The sequence below is a fragment of the Callospermophilus lateralis genome, chromosome 11, assembly GCF_048772815.1.
Source record: "Callospermophilus lateralis isolate mCalLat2 chromosome 11, mCalLat2.hap1, whole genome shotgun sequence".
Classification (NCBI taxonomy): Eukaryota; Metazoa; Chordata; class Mammalia; order Rodentia; family Sciuridae; genus Callospermophilus; species Callospermophilus lateralis.
The window spans coordinates 97711972-97731523 of NC_135315.1; the positions used below are offsets into that span (position 1 = coordinate 97711972).

The 19552-nt window shown below is 32.0% G+C and overlaps 1 pseudogene; it reads left to right on the top strand.

The window, feature by feature from the left end:
- The window catches only part of LOC143410713 (cadherin-9-like), a 102861-nt pseudogene that overhangs the window by 71571 nt on the left and 11738 nt on the right, over positions 1–19552 (top strand).

Sequence of the window (19552 nt, forward strand, 5' to 3'; positions counted from 1 at the left end):
CACATATAATTAAACAAAAATTTAAATATAAATTAGAAAACAACTTAGATGAACTTTCAAAAATTACTGAGGAGAAAACTAGTTTAAACTTTTGGGTGAGGTTGGATAACTTTTCAATGATAAATCTTATAATTGACATGGATCTAGTGACTATGTAGTGTTTCCTGTCACAGGATGTATCAATTCCATTACAGATGAGGAGAGGTTTTAGTGGCTGAATTCAAGTTATCATTGTATGTGAATTAATTTAAGAAAACATAAACGACTGTTCCTGAATTAATTTTGGGGTACTATTGAAATGATTTGATGGGAAATGAGTTGTTAGTGTTAATCTCAATGGACATCATATTTATTTAATGAAATTTGCATAAGTATATGCATTCAAAATTGAGAGATATTCACTGCAATTTACTTAGAGAAGTTTATGAGTGAATAAGATATATGGTGTATTAGGATAGATGACAGAACCAATGAGGAATTCACTCAGTCCTCAAACATATTAATATCTGAGTAATAGAATTAAACTTGAAAAGTTGTGTATAATGTACTTAAAATGTTCTATAAAATCATTTCACACAGGGGAATCCATAGTAGGTTTCAGTTAAGATTTCAAAATTATTCTTTAATCTTTATAGCAATTGAGTTAAAAATATGTACATATTTTTATGTATATATACATTACAATGTGTATATATATATATATATATATATATATACACACACACACACACACACACACGTGTATGTATGTGAAACAATTAATATATTCCATTTGTTTATCTCCTAAAACTAATTTTTAAAGCACTTCTAGTTTTTAAAGGATTGGGATTTCTTACTAACCAAAAATAAAGAAATATTTGTAATATAAAGTTAAATAGATATCAGTATACATTTTTTAGAGAATTTTACTAAAATTTTTATTTTAGTCTTTATCAGTAAATACTACTAACTGCATTACTAAAAATTTTTGCATAGTACAAGTACACAAGTACATTTTTCCAATTTGGAAGTATTTACATGTTTATATTTGGGGGCTTTTTGTAGGTACATCTGTTATACAAGTGACTGCAACAGATGCAGACGATGCCAACTATGGAAATAGTGCCAAAGTGGTCTACAGTTTATTGCAAGGACAGCCATATTTTTCAGTGGACCCAGAGTCAGGTAAAACACTTGTGACATGGTATATTTCTCATTATATACATCTGGATGTACTGATTTCATGGAGAAAAAACCATGGGAAAAATCTTTCTGCTTTATGAGTTATGTTGAATTAATTGTGCATTGAAGGATATGCTTAATCACACTGCTGTTTTATCTATTTGCTATGATTAACTTATATAAAGTGAATCTTAAATAACTTAATTTTAAAAGCCAGTGGTTTAATTGTCTTTTTTTTTCAAAAGGCATAATAAAAACTTCATTACCAGAAGTGAGCAGAGAAAATCAAGAGCAGTACCAGGTGGTTATACAGGCCAGAGATATGGGTGGCCAGATGGGAGGCCTTTCTGGAACCACAACAGTGAACATCACTCTGACAGATGTAAACAACAATCCTCCTCGATTTCCACAGAGTAAGGAAGGTTTAGTGATCTCTTGTTGAAAAACTTGTCAAACGTACAATTATTTAAATCTAATGTTTGCACTATCAGTTCACTATTAATTTATGCAAACTATCAAATACAAAACCCATCCCTCTACTCACACACACACACAGAAGCACAATTTCTTTCAAACTGAGAGTGATGGGTATCATTTTCTTCATTGGGTAGGCAAAGGGTCAAAACAAGGACATGAGGTTCTTTTGCAGTTTGGGCTTTTTACTATCCTTTTCTACTTTTTGAAGTGTTGGAAAACGTCCCATGCTAAATTCTGAATGATCTTCCTGTTTGGAATGTGGTCTCTGCAGTTGGTCTGATTGGATCCTATTTATTTATTTATTTATTTATTTATTCATTCATTCATTCATTCATTCATTTAGTGGGTGCTGGGAGCCATCAGCCAAGTAGGTATGACAAATTCCTTGCCAGCTTACTCCCATGCTGTCTAGTGGAAGGACTTCTGAAAGGTGACCTTGCTCAAGGACCAGGGCAGGATCGTGTTTAGGGTGTTCCCCCTTTAGAATAGGGCATATCCTGCTGCTGAGTTCCTCTTGAGTTCTTAGGGTCAGACAGTATATTTTGGGAGACAGAAGCCCATGTGGTGTGGATTTGGGTAGAGAGTGGATTTGGGAGAGAGTGGATTTGGGCAGAGAACATGGATTCCCCCAGAACGTGTTTGTAGACGGCCGGTGTGAGTTCCGGGAATAAAGAATTGCTGTTTGAATCTACAAGCTGTGTGGAGACTCGTGATTTGTGCCCAGCCAGAGACTGCGGCATTTGGCGGTCCGTACGGGGGAACATCTGAAGACAAGGTAAGTAAAATTGTTCGCCCCTGAGGAAGAGCGAAAGAATGGGTGACCATTTCAAAAAACAATGTGTTCTTGTTCTGATTTATTTTGTTTTCATTTCAAGTTGCCTGTTCCTAGAACTTTCTCAGGCAAACTGGGGAAAATGGTTGACTCAAGGTTTAAAGTTGTTTACCTCCGAGGAAGAGAAATTGTTAGAGAAAAAAGGCACCCCAGTAAGACCAAGAACAGCTAGGGCATATGTTGATACCATACAAAAATGCAGCCCATGGCTTTTAAACGAGAAGTTGTTAAATATATCAATGGGACCATCATGGTATCCTGTAGAAGGATTTTTCTTCAACAAGAAAGAGATGGCTAATTCTGTTTACTACGCTTGTCTAAGATCTTGGTTTTTACACACATCTGATTAATTTACAAAACTAAAGTGTTAAAATATCAACCACTAAATATGAAATCAAGTACTCTTTACTTATTAAGTTCCATAAGGTAATATATTTAATCATTATGTGTGTTTTCATAAATTGGTGAATGGAAAAATGTTTAATATTGCTTTGGTCTATGTCTTTGCTGAAACAAGGTTACTAAGTGTTAAGATTCTATCATGTGTAATTTATATACAAAGAGTATAAGAAGTTTCAGTTGGGTTTCAATTATAGTATTATAGTACCATAAAAAACATGAAAGTATTTCATCTTATTTAAGTGGAGTAATTTGTCTAGATCAGAAATTTTATAAGGGTTATTTCAGAATGTAAATTTATAAAAAGGGTTAATGGTTAAAAAAGAGATATAAAAAGATTCAAGATGTGAAAATATATTTTAATATAAAGGTTAAAAAAAAGAGAAATGTTTCTAGATGAGATAATCTCTGTGTGGTAAAGTAAAAAGTTGTAAAATGCCATTTAAAAAATTTTTGAGAAAACTAGACTTACTTTAAAAGCTTGAGAAAGGAAGAAAGAAAAAAAAAGGTATTTGTACATGGCAGATTGAGACAAAGCTTCTTAATGGAGTAAAAAAGGCCTTTGGTTGAAGGGCAGCCATGTAAACTAACATTAAAGTGATTTAAACAGAATCTAAGCCTCGTTTAAAAGAGTAAAGCTGTAGGTGGTGAAAAAGTACATTTAAAAGTACAGTATAGATGATAATTGGAAGGCTTTAAAAGGTTAATTTGAAGGTGGTTAAGATGCCTTCATGACGGAGGAAAGATTGCGTGATTCAAAGCCTAGTTAATCTTAAAAATTGGAAAGGGGTATATATCCCCCAAAGATAAACTTAAAATAACCCTTTTTACTCTAAACTTTTTAAATTTGGATTAATCAGTACTTAGTGCTACAGAAAGACATATGTATCCAAAAAATGTACATAAGACTAAAGTACTTTGGAAAGATATTCTAACAGGACAATGGAAAGATCCTGACCCAGTGATTTTCTGGAGTCGGGGTTCTGTTTGTTTTTCCGCAGGAGAACAGCAGCCGATTTGGATTCCAGAAAGACTAACTAAAACGATTTCTACAGATCGAAAAGAAGATGATTTGACTCAAATCCATAACAGCTGAAATCCAGAACTCCAGCTTGGCCATTCTTACATCTGCGACTGTGATTAACCAGGATGCTTTTTTCAATATATATTTTATTATTGCATTTTTCCACATCATAAGGTTCTATTTTTATTTTTTGAGCTCATACAAACCTAGGTTAATGTTTTTCTGATCAGTTTTATTTTTTGACTGTGGAGTTTTTAAACATTGCAATGGAGATTTCACCTAGGTAAAGCTACAAGGCCTTTATTATTGTCTTATGTGTTGTACTCTTGTGTTTTGTGTTGTATGTCTGTGTGTGCATATGTTCATATTTCATATATGAGGAGCGCTCATGAGAAAATGGATCCAAATTATTTTTTTTTTATTCACGTGATTTAAATGGCTTAATTTAAATTAGGTAAACAACTGTTAAAGATTGTTTTTAAAGGTGGTTAACAGATCTGCTTGTTTACTAATTTAAATCAGGTAAACAGCTGTTAAGGATTGTTTTTTAAGGAAGTTAACAGATCTGTTTGTTTACTTTCACCTTTCCTTTTCATTATATTTAATAATTCTTTTCAGGATAATGTCTTTTTAGCATCATTGCCAGAATTCCTATCTTCATCCCAATGAATATAACTCAACAAGTATGCTCAATCAAGGAGTCAACTTACATTGGGAGGCAACGGACTTTGGGAGGAGATGGACAGATTGATAGATTCCTCCCCTTTGAACTGCTTACAGAACTTGCCTGGACTATGTAACTACGTTTAGTGCAGCAAATTGTGGTAATGCTGGCATATCTTTGCTGATGGTGTCACCAGTGATCTTTGCTGATGGTGTCACCAATGATGCGATTTTTCCAAAGGAACTGTCAATTGGCTTGGTGTCGTGGCATTTCTGTATCCTCCTCCCTTCTGCTAGTGATGGTCTAAAATTTGGGGGCCAATGGCTGTATGCTGGACCAGTAGTCAGTGACGGGTATGATCCAATTGCAGTGGTATCAACCTAAGACAGAAGGCTGACGCCTAAAGGTCAGTTGCCTAAAGGTCAGTTTTCCGATGACGGGTAAGAGCCATATGTTGAATTGGACAACCTACCAGGCGCGGTCCTTAAGCCACATTAACCTCACTCCCCCACTGGCACCAAGGCCAAATTTGGGGGCCAACAGAGGTGAGGCAAAGAACCTCACCCCCCCCACTGGTGCATAGACCTATCCACAAGTATGGCTGTATGCTGGACCGGTAGTCAGTGACGGGTATGATCCAGTTGCAGTGGTATCAACCTAAGACAGGAGGCTGACGCCTAAAGGTCAGTTTTCCAATGACGGGTAAGAGCCATATGTTGAACTGGACAACCTACCAGGCACGGTCCTTAAGCCACATTACTTGTTGTTTAATTAATCAGAAGGGGGGAGATGCTGGGAGCCATCAGCCAAGTAGGTATGACAAATTCCTTGCCAGCTTACTCCCATGCTGTCTAGTGGAAGGACTTCTGAAAGGTGACCTTGCTCAAGGACCAGGGCAGGATCGTGTTTAGGGTGTTCCCCCTTTAGAATAGGGCGTATCCTGCTGCTGAGTTCCTCTTGAGTTCTTAGGGTCAGACAGTATATTTTGGGAGACAGAAGCCCATGCGGTGTGGATTTGGGTAGAGAGTGGATTTGGGAGAGAGTGGATTTGGGCAGAGAACATGGATTCCCCCAGAACGTGTTTGTAGACGGCCGGTGTGAGTTCAGGAATAAAGAATTGCTGTTTGAATCTACAAGCTGTGTGGAGACTCGTGATTTGTGCCCAGCCAGAGACTGCGGCAGTGGGAATTGAACTCAGAGGCACTCTGAGCCACTATCCCAGCCCTATTTTGTATTATCTTTAGAGACAGGGTCTCACTGAGTTGCTTAGTGCTTCACCATTGCTGAGACAAGCTTTGAACTTGTGATCCTTATTACTCAGCCTTCCCAGCCACTGGGATTACAGGCAGGTGCCCACGTGCCCAGCCCCTGACTAAATTCAAATTCTATGCCTCACACTGGTCTCTGTTGTCATGTGTGTGCATAAGCATTATAAGCCTTTGATAATTGATCCTAAGCAAAAATTTAAATTTTAACATCTCTGAAATAAAATGATTTATGAAAATGGCTTAAATTGGCCACATTCTATATTATTATAGTGAATTATAGAGTCATGACTTACCAAGGTTGTGTGTGATGGCATGTATTGATACTGACATTGTTAAACATGTGATGGCATACTAAAATTCAATAATGTCAATGCTGTTGAGTCATGAAGATTAAATTATTTAATTCCCTTTTGGTTGAAACAATTTTAGGATACACTTTAAAACATGGATATTTTGCATCTCTTGAGGTCCTACAAAAACACATTTCAATTATCTGATTAAAATTTTTGACTCTGCAGTGTGTAAAATGATAAAGAATTCTTCCTTAAAATTCTCAGTTGAGGTCCGATTTAAATTCATATTTATTTCAAACAATAAAATATTTTTTAGGTTGACAAAATGTGAAATATGTGATGCAACAGTTTTGGTGAACATATTCATATGATTAATTTTTAAAAGTGAATTTTGCTGAGAACATGAATAATAAGACCAGTAACAGAAACTTAAACATTGCATTAAATGTTAGTAGTGTTTACTAATAATTTTAATGTAAACTAAAATTGTAAATTGCCAAATTATTTAATGTCTTGCCACTTGGTAATTCTAAGATCTGTTAGAATCTTAACAAATATTTGAAACTATGATAGTACTAATAAAATGCTGAGGACTAGATCTTGAGCTGAAGGAATTACAGACAGGATTTTATATAATACAACAATCTTGTAATTCAAATGCTAGCATTTTCTTTTTCATTTTATAGATGAAAACATGGTTTCATTGTTTAGAAAATTTAAATACCTTGCACAGGAGGACAACTTAAACTCATACAGTGGACTTATAAGCTTATATTTTTAACTATCAAACACTGGAAAAAGAATAGACTATGAAGTCCGAGACAACTGGCATTTTCCTTTATCTAAATTTGGAGGATGATTTTCTTGAACCTGATCCTGAAGATAATTCCTACATTGTTATTTAGAGGAAAAATAAACTACTGTAGAGAGCATTTGACTATACTGTTCAACACATAAAAAATATTTTAAAAAGTATTTTTTTTACTTTAATTAATTTTTTTGGACGTCTTTCCTATTGATTCTTGAATACTTACAAACTAAAACACTTCCAGGAATGACAGAATGTGAGGTATTGAATGGGTGGGTCTACAGAAAACATAAACAAACAAACAAAACAAAATCTACTAAAAATACATTAAATTTGAAACAAATAAGCAAAAAATAAAAGTGAGGGGAGCATTAACATTGATCTCTGCAGAGTTGTTTTTCCATCCCTGATTTAAAAAAAAAAAGAAGAAACACGTATTTTTAAAACAATTGCATTGATGTAAAATATATGATAATGATTTTGAATCTCCATATAAGCAATAAATAGTTGGTTTTTATGTTCTTTTAAATAAATAATTTTAGATTCTAATATCACATTTCCCATCTGTAAGTAGCTTCCCAAAACTTATATTTCTTACTTACGAATTGTTTGCCTTTATATATTCTTCTCCTAACTAAATAAATCTATAAATTCTGACAGCTTAAAATTCAATAATATGGAAATCTCTTCCAATTTAAAATTAATTTATTTAAGTAAAAATGAGGAGAAATGACACAGTTTCATCATCTAAAAAGGAAATGCCAAAGCAGTGCTGATTTAATTTACAGGTACATATTAGTTTAGTTCTCCAGAGTCTGCACCTCTTGGAACCCATCTCAGAAGGATAAAAGCCAATGACCCTGACTTGGGGGAAAACGCTGAGGTGGAGTACAGCATTGCAGAAGGAGAGGGAGCGGACATGTTCGATGTCATCACTGACAAGGATACACAGGAAGGGATTATAACTGTCAAACAAGTGTCTTTTTGCTGTCTTCATTTTTCCCTTGAGTGCTCTTTAGTTTATTCTTGCTTCTCAGTAAAAGAAGGAAAGTCTTGGATTTATTTTTCTGTATCTTTTATATGCTGTCTACCTTTCACGTAAGTGGGAATAGTTGTGATTTCACTTCAAATAAGTAAAGCATCTTTATCATTCACACTTATACAGTGGTTTGAAAGCTCAATTGCTTGCATTTGTAGTATACAGCCATCAAACTAAGTTAATACTAAAAGTACGTGTTTAATCTCTTCTTATGGGAGAAAAAATAAGCATGTAGCTATCACTGTTATTTCACACAGTTTTTAAAATGTTCTAATTTTAGCTGTAATGGTTTATATAAATAAATAAAAGATAAAAATGATATGTGTTTTATGTTGATTATATTAATTCTTAATGCATTTTAGGGAAATATTTTGAAACTTTACATGGAATAATGTAGGTCAATATTATTTTACATTTTACTCAAATGTTACAGTCAAATAAATGAAATATAAACAATTTTGCTCTAAGATTTTACATCAGTCAACTTTTTTTCTGGTTTTAATTATGTATAACTTTAATACCAATAATATATAATCATTATATTCATTAAAGAATGTCTCATTTATCTGTGCCTAAAAATATTGAAGTACAATACTGAATGTGAATCAATCTTATTTGCATATTCCATTATATTTAGTTAAACCTGTAAAAGTAAGTATGAGGCAAAAGGAAAAAAAAACTGCAAATTTATTTTATATATTATATAAAATAAATTTGTTTATATATACAATATTTATATATAATTAACACTATTATATATAATTAAGTATATACATATGTGTGTGTGTAAGTTACTTAGTCTTAATTGCCTGTATCATTAAAAAATCAGGATTTTATATCTAGAAATTTTCACCTATGGTTATGGCTTGTAAATTGTGCTAATATTTTCTTGTTTTATCTAATTTCAGAATGTAGCCTTTGAAAAAAAATGCTATATACATTAAGAGTGGATGCAAGTAACACTCATCCGGATCCCCGATTCTTACACCTGGGACCTTTCAAAGACACAGCTGTAATCAAAATATCTGTGGAAGACACAGATGAGCCTCCTGTGTTCAGTAGACACTCCTACTTGATAGAAGTCGATGAGGATGTAAAGGAGGGTAGCATTATTGGACAAGTCACAGCATATGACCCAGATGCCATGAACAATTTAATTAAGTAAGTACTTTCAGAAGAGTTATGTTTGCAGATATATAATCTATTTTCAAGCCATCTGGAGACAAATGTGTTGCACAATGTCAGTCAAACACAGAAATAAACACAGATTACAAGCCCTTAGTTGAAATGTTTTTAAGCCAATTAGGTCTATTATTTTATTAGAGTCTTACAATTCTAGATATTACTATGATATTTTTCTGGGGATGATAAGATCAAGACACTAAGTATTTAAATAGCCCAATAGTGACAAATTTGGTTCTTAAAAAATCAGGCAGTCTATCTAGCTTCAGGGTTAGTCAGGGATTTGAATCTCACTTTTGATTCAAATGATTCCCCATTGTTCTTCTTTATTAAATAAAAATGCATGTAAAAATGATTTAAGAAAGAAATTGGAAATATACATTTCTCTCCTAAAAATATAAAGCTATGCCCTTTCAAAAAGAGCCACTAAACCTACCTTAATTAAAATTTTGGTGAAACATTGCACTAGTTCATCATAATTCAAATATGAACACTTATATGTTCATACACTACAGAATTACTAAAGAAATAATGATATATAAGTCAATGGAAAGGTTAAAGTACTAACAACTAGCAGACTATAATACTTTTCCAATATTTCAATATTATATTCATTGTTTCAAGCTTTAAAAAAGTATAACTTTAATGCCAATAAAATAAATAAATATAATAAAATATATTTATAAAATTATAAGTTTACATAAGAAAAACTTCAATGATTCTCAGAAAAAAATTGTCTTAAGGAGAATGGGAATGTAATTGATACCTAAATAACTATGAATAGGACAGAAGGGTGCTGATGTGTAGAGATGTAGAGGAAGTTAGAAGTGACAGAAGATGTAGATAAATAATACCTTTTCCATTTAAATATTTGGCTAGTAAAATACCTATAATTTCATTTTTCTTTAAATTTTACTCTTAAGAAAAATAATTGGTTAGATGTTTTTATGCCATCCTTTACACATAGAATATTAATGAATATATGTATTACCTAGTTTTTATTTTAGGACTTTCCAAATGTGTCAATTTGCAAAGTAATATTGCTGCACAAAATATATTCTGGTAAAAATTCTATTAGTTATTGGCATTAATATACAATTGAACATGTTAAACTTTGTAACCAAGAATTATTCTAGAATATTTTATTCTGTAGATTATAACTAGAGCTTAAAATTTGGTTAGTTTTAGGTTGAGTAGAAAAATCATTTACTGAATCTCCCTATTTAAAAAGTAAATGATTGTTTTCAAATTTTATATTTTGTGTACTATTAAACATTATTTTTATGAGATTCATTCTAGTTTATACAAGAAATATTTTACTCTTAAAAATATTTTTATAAGGGCTAAAGTTGTAGCTCAGTGGTAGAGCATGTGCCTCACAAATGTGGGGCACTGAGTTCAATCCTAGCACCACATAAAAACAAATAAAGGCATTGAGTCCATATACAACTAAAAAATAAAAAATAATAAATATAATAAAATATTTCTATAAAATTATAAATTTATATAAGAAAATATTTACTCTGAAAAATATGATTATCAATATACATAAAAGTATGCATATCAGTATACACATATTTTTATCAATATACATATATTTTATCATTATAAATGTCCATATTAGGGACTGGGGTTGTGGCTCAGCAGTAGAGTGTTCATCTGGCAAGCGTGAAGCTCTGGGTTTGATCCTCAGAATCCACATAAAAATAAATTTGAAAGGTATTGTGTCCAACTACAACTAAAAAATAAATATTAAAAAAATAAATTCCCATATTATTTAAAACAAAGCCTTTAAATAAAATGAAAAATTAACAGTTTTCTATGATTAATTTATCTGTACTAGAATGTTCATTTCTAATACAATGTGAATTTTTATGTTATTGAAATGGGACATGCTTATTGCCTTTTTGTCATCATATGTGAATATGTTCAAACTCAGTGTTTAAAATGCATCCAGCTTCTTTGCAATGCTCAAAGAGAAACAAATGCTTATTTCTTTTTTACTTTTATATCACATATATTTGGAACTTGATAAAGGGCTTCACAAATTTGGCAATTATCCAAAAATTTACAATGTATATGATAGTACTAATAGCACATTGTAATAAAATGTTCTTATAGTGAAAATAGAGATAGTTTGGCTGTTCTACTAGAATAATGGATTGGCTTTTCAGTGATTGGTGTTAACATTTTTTCCCTCTAAAGTCTCAACTTGATAGCACCTTCCTATTTTTAAAGAAAATAAGAGGTTTGCCACATTAGTAACTACAAATGCTTAATGAGTGTCTGCCTTTGATGGTTTGGGCCAGTTTCTAAACATGTGGTCTAGGTTTGGTCATACCTTCATTTCTCCTTAGCACTTGATATGAACAAATTTTTTTGATAGAAATCCTACATGTTCATTTTAAAAATAATTACTTGTACCTTTTGAAAATGAAAGTAATCCACTTTTTAAAATTTGTTGTCAATGACAGTGTCTCAACATATTTAGATAATGAACCATCTTATTGTTTGACCATTAAGCATTTCTGAATCATAAGGACATAACATCTTAACAGTAGTCTGTGGATCTTTCCTAATTTGTATCCTATATTTGCATATTAAGAAGTCAATAAATGTTGCAAGAGGCATGTAAATTATTCCATGACACCAAGGTTACTTGTTCATTTACTCAGGTGAGGTGTCTCATCAACCTTTATCAATTCTTAACACTCCTTTCTGCAGAAATATTTTCATCTCATCTCTAAATTCTGCACCAGGCAACAATGTGTATGTTTTATTAGTCAAATCATATTATAAAATTTATAACAGTTAACTACCACACTTTGTCTATTTTCTCCATTCAGTTATTTCTGTTTCAATGCATTTGTCTTACTATTACATTCTTTTTTCTGTTTATATTGTGGATACTTTGCTTTCTTCCCCCTCCATGTTTCTTTGACTTACAATATGAGGTTATTTATTTGAGATATTAATTTTACATTTTTCTTAAATATACATCATAGTGATATAACTTTCTCTGTTAGCATAGCTTTAGGTGTGTTTACAACAATCTAATATTAATATGTGGTCTTCCTCTTTTTTAATTATTGTTTTTAATTAAAACATAACTTGTATTGTAGATAGATGGTCTTGCTTTATAACCCAGTTTAATATTATTTCTTTTAAATGAAATGTTTAAACTGTGATTTTTCATACTGTTAAGTTTGTCATCTTGCCACTTTTTTTTCTGATTGTTTCATCTTTTCCTTGTTCCCTCTTATTTTGTGCCATTTTGGATTAGTACAATATTACAGATTGCTGGTTTTCTAACAGTATGGTAAATATTTTGCTCTGTAATAATGTTTCTTCCTTTATGGAATCTTTTGTTCCTCATGCTGCTTTTAATTTTTCAGTAATTTTAATTCAATTGATTGGAATATGACTTAGAAAAATGGACTTCATTTCCTTTTTGCTTAAACTTTATTGAATTTCTTGGATATGTGAATTTATATCTTTTGTGAAGCTGGGAAAATTTTTAGGCATTGAATCTTCAGTTTCTTAACCCATCTTCTTCTCCTTCAGGGAATATAAATGTTATTAGGTCTCATGGATGTGTCTGTCATTTTGTATATACCACATTCCACAGCATCTTCAAATTCATTAATTATTTCTATAATGTTTAATCAATTTTAAATCCATGCAGAATATCTATCTTTTTTAATATTTATTTTTAGTTGTAGTTGGACACAATACTTTTATTTTATTTATTTTTATGTGGTGCTGAGTATTGAACCCAGAGCCTTGCATGTGCTAGATGAGCACTCTACTGCTGAGTCAAAACCACAGCCCCCAGAATATTTTTTAACGTACATGCATTGTCATTTATTCTGTAGATGTTCTATTAAGATCACATATATATGTATACTACACACATATATGAACATATATATACGGAACACAGATAAACATCTTTTGAATGTAATTTTGAGCTAATTCTATCGACTGTGTCATCTCTGTGTTAGTTTGAATTAATAGATTTTTCTTTTCACTCATGCTTTCCTGTCTTTTGCATGCATGTAATTTTATTCGATTATAGACATTGTGATTTTTACCATGGTTACTGTTGTCTAAGTTTGCATTTTTATGAAAATTCCTGAGCTTTATCTGATGTAGTTAAGTTGGTTGAAAGAGCTCAGCCCTTTTGGAACTTTTTCTTGTGCTTTCTCAGCAGCCCTTAGTGTAAGCCTAGTTTTGCTCCATTGTTCACAATATCTGTTTGTTTGAAATTATATAGTTTTCCATCCTGTATGATAACCAGCAAAACTATCTCAAGGTTCATAATATTCCACTAATATTCCTAGTTGATACTGTGTACCCTTTAATTCATAAGATAATTTACCTTCATAGTGTTGTAGCCAAGTTGGATCCTCTTCAGATTTCAGCCTTCTCTCCAGTGCTCCCTGCCAACTTTAGCCACTGTTGTCTACCTCTACCTCTCTGGGTTTCTACTCACAATACTATAGGAACCTAGAGGATACTCGTGAAAGTTCAGGAGGTCACCTCCATTTCTTCCCTTCTCTAAGAATTGCTGATTTCTGTTGTTGTTGTTGTTGTTGTTGTTGTTGTTGTTGTTCTTCTACTTCTTCTTCTTCTTCTTCTTCTTCTTCTTCTTCTTCTTCTTCTTCTTCTTCTTCTTCTTCTACTACTTCTTCTTCTTTTTCTTCTTCTTCTTCTTCTTCTTCTTCTTCTTCTTCTTCTTCTTCTTCTTCTCCTCCTCCTCCTCCTCCTCCTCCTCCTCCTCCTCCTCCCCTTCCTCCTCCTCCTCCTCCTCCTCCTCCTCCCCCCCTTCCTCCTCCTCCTCCTCCTTCTTTTGTAATACAATAGAGTGGATTGTTCTTTGATGTTGTTGTAGTACATGGACACAATTCCTTTATTTTACTTGTTTTTATTTTTATGTGGTGCTGGGGATTGAACCCAGTATCTCACACATGCTAGGCAAGCACTGTACCACTGAGCCACAACCCCCAGCCTCTAAATGTCCAGTTTTTTAAACATCATTGTTCACTTGCAATTTGAATTTTTTTGGTGTTTAGTGTGTATGGGAAATCCATCCCCTATTATTTCATTTTTGTCAAAAGAAAAATGAAAAATAATTTTAAAAATTGTCCCCGAATTGTTTAAGTGTAGCAATTCGTTTTTAAAAACACAGGAAATTTTGTAGCAAATAAAACATGAAATTCTTTGTTACTCCTGTATTACTTTACTGCCCTTCTATTAAATATTCCATCATTCAAACAATTTGTCAATCTATCTCATTTTTATAGTATTGAGTCCTTTAGCCTTTGTATGTTTTAAATTCTGTGTGTTCACTTATGTTCCAAACTCAGTAATTTTTTTTTTATAAATAATGCACTATTATGTCAATAATACATCATTGATAAAAATTTAGATTGCTTGGAGCTTATATAAATATATATATTATAGATTACACATAATACATATATATGAGATCACACATATATAATATATATAGATTACATATACATGTTCTCTATCAATATATGATTACACATATAGATTACATATAGAGGTTACACATATTTTGATTATATTTTAGGCATATATATATATATATATATATATATATATATATATATATATATATAATAAATATATGTACAATCTTCACCTAAATATAATAATTTACTGAAGGTACAATTTCAAAAATAAAGTTCTGTGTCAAAAAGATCTATAGTCAAATTTGTATTCTTGTTTCACAGTGTTAAAAATTGGTTGTCACATTTTTAAGTTTATAGTCCTCCCAGAAATATTGGCATTGGATAGAGAACTCACATCCTGGAGAAAAAACAATGAGAAATAATTTTACCAGTAAATCTGAAAAAGTGCCTTTCAAAGAAAAATATTAAAAGAACAAATTAATCTCAAATTATATTTCTTAAATTATATTGCCAATTCTGCCCCCCCCCCCAAAAGCATTATAGACTGAATGCTATTAACATGTAAATATATGGGGAAAAATACTTTAGAACTCCAAATATAGTATGAAGAAAAATCAGTATTAATTCAACAGTGAGTCAACAATGTAATTTGGGGCAGGGGGCTGGGGATTGAACCCAGGGCCCCCCATGAGCTAGGCAATTGTTACATCAAAAGCCCATGTAGAAGTCTTTGCTTTGTCTAATGCAATTTAGAAAGATGACTAAATGACTGTTTCCTAAATGCAAAAACAGGCTGCAATTAGTATCATGGGGATTCATATTTTTCCAGAAAATATTGGGAACTACTTCTTCCTGCACCCACCCCTGTAAATCTGTCATCAAACATATTTTCTGAAATACATCTGCTATTTGCAACATGAAATTTTTGTTACAGTTAGCAGCTGTTGTCACCTCTGCTTCACCACATTAGTTATCATGGAGTTACTTATCCCAAGTTGTAGAATCGATTATTGCTTGACAAGGTCTGAAAGAACATCATGCTTCATTTCACACCTATTTTATGCTTAATGTATTTAAAATTCAATGATTTTTTGAAGAAATCCTTTATACTGCTGTTAAAACTAAAATAAGGTACTTAAGGCAAAAATTTTGTAATGCTTCAACAAAATATATATGATTCCAACATAAACAAAAATATGTGCATAAGTGCATTTATATATAGTGGTGCTTTTATTTCAGAGGGTAACATAGTAATGGTGTAACAACAATACTAAACTTAGAAAAGAATATTCTGAATTAATATAATTAACAAACATGAAAAAAATTTTAAACAAGTCCAGCAATTACATAAATGCAAATTAAAGTTACACTGAGATTTCATCACACTTGAGTCAGAATGGAAATTCTGACAAACAACAATAAATATTGGTGAGGATGTGGGGAAAAGGGTACACTCATACATTGCTGGTTGGATTGCAAATTGGTGCAACCACTCTGGAAAGCAGTATTGGAATGGAACTAGGAATGAACAACCATTTGAGTTAGTTATCACACTCCTTGGTGTACATCCAAAGGACATAAAATCAGTATACTACAATGATATAGCCAAATTAATGTTTATAGCAGCTCTTCACAAAAGCTATGCTATGGACCAAACTTGTTGTTCATCAACAGATGAATGGATAAATAAAATGTGGTTTCTATACACAATAGACTGTTACTTAGCCATAAAGAAGAATGACTTTATGATATTTACCAATAAGTAGATGGATGTAGTGACTATCATACCAAGTTAAATAAGCCAATTCCCCAAAACTAACAGTTGAGTGTGTTCTCTGATACATAAATACTAACCCAAGGGAAATTAAGGGAATAGAGGTGGTGATAAGAATAAGAAAGACAGTGGAGTGAATCTGACATAACTTTCCTATGTACATCTATGAATACATAACAGTGAATCTCAACATTATGTATATCCATAAGACTGTGATCTTAATTAGAATAAGATATATTCCATGTTTTTATATAAATAAGTCAAAATAGACTCTATAACTAAAAAGAACACATAAAAATAGAGAAAAAGAATTATAAGTAATTTCATCATATAACAAACATTCATGTTTTTAATCATTTCATGGTTCTCAGCTATGGAAAATTCATAAGTAGAAGCTAGAATGGAAAGAGTAGATCCATATCAGGACTCTATTGACTTATTGAAAGAAGTAACATGAATCCAATAAAAGAAAAATAATGTAATGATAAGATATTATAGCATATTACTGATTTGACCTCCTGTCTTAACTCAGTTTCCTTTTTACTTGTAATTTTTTTAGTAAAAAATTTCAGGTATATGATATGGGTTTGATTTTTAATGGTAGAATATGAAAATGGAAAGAAAACAAAAAATGGAATCTAGAGATTGGCTACAGGTTCAGTTCTCTTTGCTTTATTTCACTTGTTATTTGACATCCAATGGTTGGATTATCTTTCTAGAACAGGCATTCATACACAAAAAATTATGCCGGTGTTCTTTTGTAACTTACCGTTCAACATTCAGTATAGGGAAATCAATAATGTATTACTGCTATTATAGGCCATCTGCTGGGACAGAGAGAGAGGTTTTCTTCTGTGTTAAGTGTTTATCAAGCTCTTTCTGCTGGTTTGTTGTAATCCAATGTATTTATTATTAATAGGTAAACCAGAATGTTCCTATTCTGTGTTGAAAATAGAACTTGGCTGTTAAATAAAAGAAAATTACTTTGGGCTTTTGACAAATAGTGAGGCATCATTTGCACTTACGAAATTTGCTAAATATAGACCTATATCATTAACAAAGTAAGCTATTTCTAAATTGTTAAAGTGATTTTCCTCTATGATTCTTAACTTAAAAAGCAATGTCTTTCAAGGTTAAACCTTGGAGTAGGGGCAGACAGAAACACATCCATTTTGATCCTACTAAGCTACAAGACGGTCAAACCTTGACTTTCATACTGGTAGAATTATTGTTTATTCCATCCTCACAGACTGCAATGATAATCTCTAGGGAAAGTAACCATGGGGATTATAGAAAATTTTATTTTCCTTTTTGATCTTAATGGAAACAGTAGAAAAAAAAGTTCAAGATCTATTCAGACAGAAATAGATAATGGCTGACTGTTGACCTTTCCAACAATGATGAGACGCAACTACAGAGGATACTGTAATTGCTTCATTCCACACAAGATGTGGTCATGTTTTTTTTTTCTTTCCTTGTGTGCATTTCATGTTTGCTTTTACTCATAAATAGAATTTGGTGTATGTAAGGAAAAATAAAGCATTCTTAATATTGCAGTAACTTTCTTTGTCTTTCTCCTAAATACCTTATAATAGAGATGTGATCCCAAAGGTAAAAACAACCCAGATTGGGAAATAATTTTAGAAATGCTGAAACTTATGGATTAAAAAACCTCAAAATTTTGTTAGCACAATTAATCAATAAAGTTTAAAAAGACACAATTCGAAATACCTGCCATCTTCAACTTAGGTGTACTGGTAATGATTTTAAAAATCAGATCTACTGCACATAAGTATGTAACAGAGAACTATTTTTAGAAATCTGATGTAGTTTTGTTTCCTTTATTTCCTTTTATACGTTCATTGCTATATAATAGTTTTTTAATTGTCCTGTGTCTCCTTAATGTTTCCCACTCTAGAATTACAACTACTTCCTGTTAAATGATCATAAATCAAATATATTTTTTTCAGTGCCCCAAATACTGTCTTTGAAATAGTATTTCTGAGTTTAAAACATTCATTTAACATAGTTTAAAATAAACTAGTAAAGAAAGAACCTTTATGAACTACATTGAATTGTTAAAATTTTTTCAAGATCTATATTTTCTTTTTGGATTTCTTAAGTTCAGCAGAGCTTTTATAACAATAGATCAACTTGTGTAGCCTCTATTAAAACAACACCCCCCCAAAAAAGTAGAATTTAAATAAACATTTTTTTGTTCAACAATATTGAAATTGCCAACTTTTCATGATGTTTAGAATCTTAAAAAATGTATTATTAATATTTTTTTGGTTTTTGTGGGAGAGGGGTACCAAGGACTTTACTCAGGGGCACTCAACCACTGAGCCACATCTCCAGCCCTATATTGTATTTTATTTAGAGACAGAATATCACTGAGTTGCTTAGTGCCTCACTTTTGCTGAGGCTGGCTTTGAATTTGTGATGTTACTGCCTCATCCTCCTGAGCGCTGAATTACAGGCATGCACCAACATGCCTGCATAATGTTTTTCAAAGTTAGTGCCAGAATGTCTCATACAGAATTATAATTGGGTAGTTAAGTTTTCTAATATATTATAATCAAAGGGAATTCCTTTGTTAAATATCTTTAATGAGACACATATAAAAATGAGAATTGAACCAGATGCTGATTTTTTATGTTTTCTGTCTTTCATAGTTGTTCTTCTGTCTTCATTCTGAGAACTTTATCCAATAGGCTATATTTGAATGTAGGCTTTGCCCAAGATAGGATTCACCTCAGTTTGTCAAAAATGCAGAATTCCAGCTCCCATAGTAGACATACTACTGCAAATTCTAGGGTTAATTGTTGTTGTTGCAATCTGCAGATCAAACCCAGGTCCTCATGCATACTAAGAAAGTAGTTTACCAATGAGCTATAACACCAACCTATCAAATCCTGTTTTATTAAGAACTACCCATGATTCATGTGAATGATAGTGTTTGAGAAACATTCCCTTTCCTATATGGCTCCTGAAAAACTCAGAAACAGAAATCTCAAATTTTAGCTAGTCATGCATAGCAAGATTGGATCTATCTACCATCTTGAATTTAAGACAGCTCTTTAAAAAAATCTTTAGAGAGTGTATTAGTTTTCTGTTGCTGCAATAAGAACATATCACTACACTAAAAACTTAAATAAAGAAACACAAGTTTGTTTTCTTGTAGTTCTGT